The sequence below is a fragment of the Panthera pardus genome, unplaced genomic scaffold (genome assembly GCF_024362965.1).
Source record: "Panthera pardus isolate Hobbes unplaced genomic scaffold, ASM2436296v1 HiC_scaffold_22, whole genome shotgun sequence".
In the NCBI taxonomy this organism is placed as follows: domain Eukaryota; kingdom Metazoa; phylum Chordata; class Mammalia; order Carnivora; family Felidae; genus Panthera; species Panthera pardus.
The window spans coordinates 53015797-53026790 of NW_026526788.1; positions in this window are offsets into that span (position 1 = coordinate 53015797).

Sequence of the window (10994 nt, forward strand, 5' to 3'; positions counted from 1 at the left end):
GAGATTTCTCCCGTGTGCGCTTGTGGAGAAGAAACCATGTAAGGTAGAGGTCCACAGCCTCAATACAACGTCGCCATAAGCACAGCAATGGTGCCAGCTTGCTGCTTTCTCACCAGTGTTCTTCTGCATAGGCGAAGAAGGTCGTGCCCAGAGGCCATTCCATAATCCTCGAGGGCAGGCCATGTCCTCCTCTCCCAGTACGTAGCTTTCTGCTGCTCTTGCTTATCTCAGAGCAAATTTTAGAGTCAGGGGAGCCAACTCAAAAGCCCCCTCTGACAGGAGCTGGGTCGTGTGAGTGAGGCAGCTGGCCAGCCGGAAACTGTGGAGACCGGTAAATGGTGCCTTTATGGAAAGGAGGTACCCGCTGCTCCGCTCCAGCCAATGTCTTGTGCAGGTGAGTCAAATGTAGCTGATCTTTCAGATTTTCCATTAGAGATCTGGAATATTTAAATGTGAAACCTTCCAATTTTTAAATGTTGGAAAATTAAAAACAACACTACGTGGGCCACATTTCCTGTTCGTAACCTTTGTTTAGAGCATCTCAAAGGGGCAAAAGAAGCGGTGGTTAGCTTAGCCTGAGATAGGCAGGAAGCTAAGGCAGGCTTTTGGTCCTGTCTGCTGTCTTGAGACTGAGGTCTGTCTCCCCAAGTCCTGTTCAAACAGGCACTGTTAGAGAGACACAGGGAATATGGCCCTCCCTGACCGTTTCCTTCCACGTGCCATCTGGCTTTCTTTTTGTGGCTACCTTCCCAAACAGAACTGGCTGGCTGACAGCATTTCCTTGCTACCCTCTGCTTCCCAAACATGGCAACTGAGAGAATGTCCAGGCTGGAAGGGAACTAGGAGATCATCTACTTGAGCATTTTTGGTCCAGAAAATCACCTCACCCTTGGAGCGCGTTTGAAAATGTTGATCCTTGGCCTCTCCTAGTTCTATTTCCTAAATCAGAATGTCTGGGGGTGGGGAGCATGGAATCTGCATTATTAACAAGCTGTTCAGGGCGTTGTGGTGTTTTACTGAAGGCTGAGAACTGCTCATCTAGTTCAACCTTGACTTTCTGATGAAACAGAGTCCCAGAGAGGGGACTAGCCTGTCCATAGTGGGTTGGCAAGAAAGCAAGGGAGGCCCAGGCTTTCAAAGGCAGTGGTCATGAGAGCCCTTACCACTTAGGCTTGTGTACTGTGATTCTAGCAAAATTACCCTTTCCAAGATCTTTAACGCTCTGTCTTCCTAAGGCAAATCCAGTGGTTTGTTGGCCTGGGTGTCTTTATTTCTCCTTATTATCTCTGTGTTGTGCTCTCTGCTTTGAATCTAATGATATTTTGGCTTTGGACAGTTGAGTGGGAAGTACTGGCAAGACATCCAAGTGGCCAATTTAGTGGTGGCACCCAACCAAGGGTGAAAGGTCAAGGATTTGCATAGAATCTGGAGACAGGAAGAAAGGATCAAAGAACACTGAGTCCTGGGGAGCTTGCTGCAGTCCAGAAGGAGACAGGAGACCTCAGAGAGAATCTAATTAACGTTGTATCTCCCAAATGAAGCAACCAGAGAAAGAAGGAATGGTATGCACCCTAGAGAATGAGTTCGCATCTGATAATAACCTTCATCTTCTTACCTATCAGACTCAGTATATTGATTTAACCCCAGGATCAGCACATTTTCCGCTACAATGTTTTAACAGGTATTACAGGTAAGTCTCCTGAAGAAATCTTACCCATTTCAGGGGATGTACTAGGCACTGATCTCCTTACTTGATTCAGCAAACATTTAGCCCATGTGCAACAGGTAAGATGCCTTGCTAGACACTAGAGGTGGAGAGAGGGTATGGCAGGGCCCACCTTTAGCAGAGCCAAGGCAGGGCGGATATCATTGCAGATCACTTACAGCACAGTGACGTCAGTGCCCCATTAGAAGTCACCCCACTGTGGAAAGAGGAGAGACTTTCCAAAGGAGGTGATGACTGAGCTAGGTTTAAGAAAACAAATAATATTCAAGTTGTAATAGTGTTTGTTCCTGGACTTATGTTGAAAGTGAATCATTAAGCAGAACTTAAAGAAAACGGCCTGGGTTATATTGGTCACTTTCTGATGACAAAGGGTGAGGGTGTAGAGGAAGGGCAGGAGCGTGGATCCAGATTCTGACGCAGTAAAAGGCGTTCCTTCATATCCTCCTAACTTGCTGTCCAGAGTCACGTAGCCACAAAAGCCACCGAAAGCAGACTGTTTCGAGTGATAAAATATCGAAGGAGATCATAAACAAAGGTTTTAATGAAGGAGAAGAAAAAGGCTTAGAAAAGTGGCAGGTTTGCTGTTTGATTCACAAATTCTACAGGCAGCACCTCTGCCTCCTTTCGTAGACTCTTGCGAAGGTGTGCGTTTTCTCTTGATTTTTATAAGGTGGCGACAGGTGGCGGGTAGCTGATACTGGAGGACTAAGAACAACATCCAGAGTATATTATTTTTCAATATAAATTTGACAACCTCACATTCGCACATATGCTATGGGAAAAACTCCCTTCTCTTGAAAGAGTGAACTTCACGGAAATGATTCTGTTCATTGGAAATCAAAAATGAAGCATCTCAACATTTAAATCTTATTTGGTTTTACGTCTTTGGCAATTTCAACGAAACGCATTAGTCTGGAAAGACCCCCGAAACGGGAAGCACCAGACTGTGGTGTGAAAATCTGGCTCTGACTTAGAGCAAGTCATTTAACCTCCCTAAGCCTCAGTTTCCTTCACTCTGCGTTAGGAATGGCAGCACCTGCCCTAGCCAGCCTGCTAGGATGTCATCAAAACCAAAGTCCAATTTATTGTAAGGAATCCCGCGTCTTAAGCATGTTTAGTGTCCCAAGCAATATGCTAAAACTTCCTATGTGTGATGTCATTTTGTCCTCACAGTAACACTATGTATATGGGATTTCTATCATCGTTCCATTATACAGATGAGGAAGCTATGGTTTAGAGAGCTTAGGTCACTTGTCCAAGATCACACAGCAATGAGAGTGGCAGGGCCAGTACTTGAACCTGACTGTGTCTTCCTCTAGAGACTGAGCTCTTAGCCCCTACATAATGCTGCCACTCCTCTCTCATCTTAAAGCCAGAAAATGAACTTGAAAGCACATCACAGCTGGAGAAATACTGTCCGGGATTATTTTTGTTTTTCAGCAATGACTGTGGTGCGGATGGGGATGAAGAGAAGACAGGAGATGAAAGTGACGTTCCCTACCCCCAAGAACCTCCATTCGTTTTACTTATCCATTATAACCAACTCCTCATCCTCAATTTGCAAGTAATATCAGGGCAGATGCATCCAGATGCAGATACAGGTTTTCCCCCACTATCCAAAAGTAGAGGGGCCCTATGAAATCTTTCCTAAGCCAAAATGGTGGTAAGTGAAGAAGCAATTACCATTAATTTATATGGAAATTTTTTTGAGCATTCCCAGACCAAAAAAAACAACCTTTCTTAGGCTTTTCTGACACCTTAGGACACATCCTGCTAACGGATGCAGAAAATCAATTGAGACAGAGCAGAGATGTTCCCAGACGCAAGTTTTGGCAGCATGATGCTGAGATGCTGAGTGTAGCTCCTGGTGGTGCCACTCTCACTGCTCAGGGGGTGTTCTGCCTCTATAATGGCTTTCTTTCAGTCATCAAAAACAGATACTAAAGTTGGTCCTTCATGAAAGCAAAGTGGCTGTAACATGAACTTTCAAAAGTGGGGATATTTGTAACAAGAAAGGCTAATACCATTGGGACATTTGTTGTTTGTTTAAAAAGAAATATGGAACCAGACAATTCCAGTTTCACAATATGAAGACTGTGGTCTGTCATCTTTATAATTCCCTTGGTCTTGTACTCATGCTCACAGAATGGCTGCTGCAGTTCCAAACATCACATGTCTCTAATGAGATATATTTTCAAAAACCAAGAAACAGACAGCTAGCCTGGGTAATGAATGAGTACTCCTATATGCCGATCTCCTTTTTCCAATAAAAGAAAATGTATTGGAAAGGGAGATATCCATCTAGAAACTGCACAGTGCACTTTCCTACATCTCATTAACTAGCACAGGATTGCATAGCATATTAGAACAGGCCAGGCAAAGCTTAGGTAACAAGTAAACCCTGAAATCTCAGTGGCTTAACACAGTATAGGTTTACTTCTTGCTCACCTCACAATTTTTGTGAGCTCGTGGCCCTCCTTTGTCTTGTGGCCAAACCCCTGGGACCATGAGACCTCTAAGGTCACTGCAGCAAGGGAAAGAGGGAGGAAAGCGAGGGCACCAGCTCTTAATTGCATGAAACTGGGACGTACCCTGTTCACATTCCTATTAGTTGAACTTGATCTGATGGCCCACCTGCAAGATGGCTAGGAAGGACAGTTGGCCCCACAAAGGAAACAGTGTGAAGAACACAGAGCATTGTGTTTTGCTAAAGGCCCCCCTGATGCCAGAGAAGGAGAGGCTTGGGAATGGCTGCTGGGTGGGAATCTGCCACCAGGTCTCAGGTCTATCTGCTCCCCCCATAGTGTTCTCTGGGATTCCATGATTCTTATGCCTTTCTTCCATTGCCCTTTCCTCCCAGTATTATGATTACCTTTCACTTGCCTGTCATTCTCTCCCTCCATCTACTCCACCCCCAACAAACTGTGAGCTTCTTAAGGTCAGAGGTTGGGTCATCATCCCTTTTCATCTCTTATGCCCAGACTAGGGTCTGGCACGTAGTAGGTGCTCAATAGAGGTTTTTAGACCAAGTGAATGAGGGCCTTTTAGAAACAGCTGTTTGACTGTCTTTAAGAAATACCTGGCTTATCCCTAAATACCTAAACTGTAGAATTTGCAGAAGAATCACTGAGGAACAAGAAGTATGATTCAGCCCTTAAACAAACATGGGTGCGAAAGATAATGCAGAGCAGACTTCAAGAATGTGACCATAAATCAAGTAAATATTTGATCAATGACGTCAACAAACGTAAAACATTTCTTTAAGGAAATTGATTTTTGGAAACTCATTTAGAAATACCTTCAGTCTGGTCTTGGGACATTAACCCAAACTACATCTCCAAGGTTGGAAATGTTGAATATTCCCTGAATGCCCAGAGAAGACGTCACAGGGATGGTGGTTCAGGTGGGGGGTGGGGGATAAAAATATAGGGTATTTTGATATACACTCTTTAAGAAACTTAATTAAGGAAGCCAAGTAAGTGAGGCATTTCATCGGCAGGGATTATCACCACCATTATAGTTGAAATGTATGAGGACCATGTGCCAGATATTGCGCTAAGGACTTTATGTGCATTATCTGATCTGATGGTCTCAACAGTGCCATGAGGCAGGTCCTATTGTCATGCCCATTTTACTGATTGGTATAGTAAGGCCGAGAGAGTTTAATAATTTACCCAAGATGATGTAGCTGCAGACAGATTGTTGGCAAAAATTGAGAATCAGCCTGTCTGGTTCCAAAGCCACTTTTAACCATTAAGCTTTAGACTTGCTCCCAGATTCAAAGTACTGGAAGATTTGGCAGATGTTTCGCTTATCATTACTGTGTAACAACACAGCCCTAAACCTAGTGGCTTAAAACAAACATTTATTACTACCTCTCATGGTTTTGTGGACTGATAGTGCCAGCTGGGTGGTTCTCTCTTGAAGACGCTTTTATAATTTTAGATCATCTCGTGGCCAGCTTCAGGAGTCACACGGTGTCACCTCTACTGCACCTACCGCTTAGAAATAAGACTCAGGACCAGCCAAGACTCAAGGGGAGATGCCTACACACTAGAGAATGAGTACCAGGAAGCATCCCTCCCCGGGGCCATCTGGGAGACTGACTTCCCTCGTGGACAAATGCGCAAATATGAAGCGTCCTGGGCAGGTGTGCAGGAACTGACTTCTTCAAAGGGACTTTCACACCCACTTCTCATTTGATCTTTCATAGCCTGTGAGGCAAGCAGGCCAAGGGCAGGACTTGATTTCTATCTTATAGACATGGACACTGTTTTTCATTGAAATTAAGTAACTTATCAGAGGGGTGTCTGGGTGGCTCAGTTGGTTGAGCATCCGACTTCAGCTCAGGTCATGATCTCATGGTCCGTGAGTTCTAGCCCCGCGTCGGGCTCCATGCTGTCAGTTCAGAGCCTGGAGCCTGCTTCAGATTCTGTGTCTTCCTCTCTCTCTGCCCCTCCCCTGCTCACGCTCTGTCTCTCTATATCAAAAAACGAATAAACGTTAAAAAAATTTTAAGTAACTTACTAGAAGTCATACAGTTTCTAAACGTGGGTGTGAACTTTGGTCTTCTGAGGCCCCCCCACCAGCAGAAAGTAATCAAGGGGAAGTAATCATGGATCTAAATTCAAAAAGAAAAAGGATATCAAAGTTGTAACAGTTTTAAAACATGACAAGTCCTATTGTAATAGCTGATGCAGGAATGAACACAGATCTCCAATTTGCAGGAGCATAAGTTGGTACGTTTCTGGGTATATAATAGATGCCAAAGCCTGAGAGTGTTGCAAAATCTTTGACCCAGAAATTCCACATCTAGAAAATTTTCTTAGGAAATAGTCATGAATATGGACAAGTATTTAGTTATTAGTTATTATTAGTTATTAGTTATTAGGATGTATTCTGTAGTAGTTTTGTTATTAGGGAGAAATTAGAAATAATCCCAATGTGTAACAAGAGGAGTTCTGCTGAACAATGGAAGACCATTCTGCTATGAAATTAATGTTGTGGGAAAATATTTAATGCCACATATCAATGTGTGCAACATTACTTACGGGAAAAAGCAGATTTATAAAGTGTATTATAATGTGCCACTTTTGTTTTAAAACATACATATGTCCATACACACAGAAAAAAAGACAAGGAAGATATAATACCAAAATGTTAGTAGTAGTTATTTAAAGACAGTGAGATTATAAGTCATTTTTCCTTTAATTTAATTTTTTCTCTATTTTTAAAAATTGCTTATAGTGTAGGTTGCTTTTGTAACAAGTTTTATTATTTAAAAAAAAGGTTTTTTTAAAATATTTATTTTTGAGAGAGAGAGAGAGAGAGAGAGTGAGCAGGGGAGGAGCAGAGAAAGAGGGAGACACAGAATCTGAAGCAGGGTCCAGGCTCTGAGCTGTCGGCACAGAGCCCGATGTGGGGCTCAAATCCATGAACCATGAGATCATGACTTGAGCCCAAGTCTGAGGCTTAACCAACTGGGCCACCCAGGCACCCCAATGTAATGAGTTTTTAAAAAGGGAAATAAGAAAGGGAGTTAGGAAAATATGGAAGGTTTTAAGCTAATTTCAACAAACCAAATGGAAGATATACAAAAGAATAATATGATACTTTACATGTAACTCTTCAAAGTGCTTTTTAATTCAAGGTTTAACTTGATATCTACAGCAACTCTGTGAGGACGGTTGGAGACGTATTATCTTTATTTTGCAAAGGAGGAAAGTGAGGCTCTAAATGGTGAAGTCCGTAGGGTAACCCAGCTAGTTAGTGACCAAAACAGAACTAGAGTCTGGCTCTCCCAGGTGGTTCATGGACTTGAGATGAAGTCATAGCAGCAGACGCTTAGTCACACACTTTGTCCCCTGCTGCAGATTCCCTCCACTCCCCCACCCCCTGCTGCGGATCCCCCACTACCACCCCCTGCTGCAGACCCCTACCCCCCCCCTTCTGCAGACCACCCCCCCATCGGTGCAGACCCCCTGCCCCACCTTCTGCTGCGGACCCCCCCCTCCGCTGCGGAACCCCCTCCACCTCCTGCTGCGGACCCCCCTCCACCTCCTGCTGAGGATCCCCCACTCCCCACCCCCTGCTGCGGACTACCCCCTCCTGCTCCGGCTGCAGACTCCCCCCCCTCCCCCCCCCCTCCGTGCTGCGGATCCCCCACCACCATCCCCTGCTGCAGACCACCCCCCTCCCCCCACACACACCCTGTCTTTGGTCTCAGCTCTCTGACTCTTCTCTGTGGAACCTGCCCTCCCACAGTCTCAGTCCAGATCCCAGGGCTGGGCATGCGACCCCAACCCAGCCCACGACAGCCATCTTTGGGAATTCTGCCCAAAGTGCCAGAAAGGAGCATGATGAGTTGGTAGGAAGTAGGAAGAGCTGCTTGGGGCTTCTGTGCTCCTGCTGGGGGGCTGATGGGCTGCCTGAAACAAAGCCAATCAGAAAAAAAAAAAAAAAAAAAGAGGAGGCACAAACAGATGCCCAAATGGGTCATTTGGGCACCAGGGTCCCGGTATGCCTCAGGCTAGATCTACCTACTGGACTTTTGCTTACCTGGGCTGGTACATTTCTCTTCCGTCTTTTTCTTTCCTTCCGCCTCCTCTCTTCTCCCCTCGCCCTCCTCCTTACCCTTCTTTTTGTTCAAGTTGAGTTGGATTCCTATTAGTTGTAACCAAAAGACTCCTGGTAGGTGCAGTCTCCCATCTCCGTTGCTCACCTGTAAAATGAGATGCTAATGTACCGATCACCTCCCACACAGGATTGTCATGCGATTTACATCAGTGGGTGCACATATAGTGCTTGTCACACCATGAGGGGCAGTAAATGGTATGTGTTATTTTTAAGGAGGTAGAAGAAACTGAATCCAGAAAATCTCATCCTCCCATCCCAGAAAGAAAGAAAGAGAACAAGACTGCCCCATGCATAAAACCGTAGAGAAGCCAGGATAAGAAAAGAGAAAGCACCGTTTCAGCAACTTCCTCCAGGGAGATGCTCTTTTCTAACTTGTGGTCAGGCAGAGGCAGCCTGGGGAAGCCACCATCTCCTGGGGTGTGAGCCAGCACCCCCACCTTGCCCCACACTCACTCACACGCTCCCTCAGGGCCCCTATTCAAGGCCAGGTGATGCTGGGCCCCATTCTGCTGGCAATTGCTAGAAACAGCAAGTGTTGCCAGAGAGGAGGGGAAAGGGGAGGTGAGCGGTTGGCAAGACAGAAACGGCTGATTTTGCAACGCAGTTTGGACAGAGGGAAAGCAAACTGGGAGAAAGTTAGCCAGGCCTCTTAGCCTCGTTCCTGCATCACTTGCGGAAAGAAGAGACACGCTGCCTGCACTCAGAAAATGCTCAGTTAAGGCTGCTTGCTTTCCCAGGCGGTTGGGACTGGGATGAAGCCAGTCCACAGGGCTCTGAGGCTGAGCAAAACCGTTAGCACAATGGGGGCAGCGTTCTCGCAGGAGCCCAGTCGGCTGGATTCATCAGCAGAGGCATTATGCAGCTCGCAGGGTCTTGGAGGGGAGGGCCAGACAACCAGTGTCAGACTTCCAGCCTGGGACAACGCCCTCACGGCGGGGACTACCCCAGGGCACAGGCACCATGCATGGCTTGCACTGTTGATGTTGGCCCCTGGATGCTAGGAACCCCACAACTGTGCCCTAACCCTTACCCCAGAACAGAGTCCATGCAGCCTCGAGTTCCTCTTGTCCTCCCCTGGAGGCCAAGTCTATCCCGAATGTCTGAATGGGTAAGCCTAGGGTTTATGCCTTGTTACAAGGGGGTTAGGAAAGCCAGCATCAATCAGCCTTTGATCCTGGGAGGTGGGACTCATAATGTGGGAAATTTACCAGTCACAGGATGGAGTTGGAAAGGACAACCAACAGGGATGTATGCATCCTCCTGCAGCATTTCTATAGTGTGTGGGAGTGCATATGGTCCGCGCCTCCACGTCCCCTTTCTAAGGTGCTTTCGTCCTTAAAAACTCATTTGAGGCCCCACCAGCAACAAGAGCCCAGTCTGTTCATTTGGGTGTCACTCAGCACCTCTGAGCTCCAATTTCAAATGCAGCTCCAGGGACCATCTGGTCACCCCTTTCTTCTTGTGGCTCTGCTCTTTCAGGTCATTACTGTCCCTAAGACATGGACCCTGGCCTCTCCCCCCCCTCCCCCACCCCCTTCCATATGGAGAGCTGAAACAGTCCTCATAGACATACCAGGCTCCTGGGAGGAGACACTTCCCCTAACACACCAGAGCAGTCGGCTCTGATTTGTCACAGACCCCTTAGGACTTCCCTCTGGTTTTCCCTCTGCAGAAACAAAGACCTTTTAAAGTGGCCTCAAAAGTGAATTCAGCCACCAAACCTAAGATACCAGGACAGAAGAAATGTTTTTTAAACACTGGGTTTTTGTGTGTCCCAAATGAAACCCCATGTGGGGGGAGAGAGTTGAGAAACTGCTCTAATAGTTTTTTCCTTAAGAAAAGCCTAAGGGCACCTGGGTGGCTCAGTGGGTTAAGCATACGACTTCGGCTCAGGTCATGATCTCGTGGTTCATGAGTTGGAACCACACTCCGTGCTGACAGCTCAGGATTCTGTGTCTCCCTCTCTCTCTGCCCCACCCCTGCTAGCCCTCTGTCTCTGTCTCTGTCTCTCTCCTTCTCTCTCAAAAATAAATAAAAATTTAAAAAAGAAAGGAAGGAAGGCAGGAAGGGAGAAAGAGAGAGAGAGAGAGAAAGAAAGAAAGAAAAGGAAGGAAGGAAGGAGGGAAGGAAGGAAGGAAGGGAGGGAGGAAGAAAAGCCTAGAAAGCAGATTAGGGCAATGCTCCAGAGTGGTCCCTGCTTCACCCTCCCACTGCATTCCTGGGTCTGCTCTTCACCTTCTGGTGATGTTCATGTGCTGCTGGAGTTAGCACTTGCCATGCTCCGCCCCAGGGCATTTCTGTTTGTCACTCAGTGCTTGTCTGCTGAATGACCAACCAGCTCTTCTGTGAATTCTGCTTGCGCCCCTAGGAGAGCCAGCTACCATCCCCGTCAACCTCCCACAACATTCAGTCTAAGATCCCTGTGGAATAGTTACTTAATGGTTTTATATTTATCCATGTTCTGTGAGTTTCCCTTTAGGACAGAGACAGTATATCATTTGCTATGGGGTCCCCAACAACTGGCAGAGTGTTTTTGAGTAGAAAGAAGGAAAGATGGTTGGATGGATGGATGGTTGGATGGATGGGTGGGTGGGACAGACAGACGCCTGAGCTTTGACAAACTTTCTGGAGC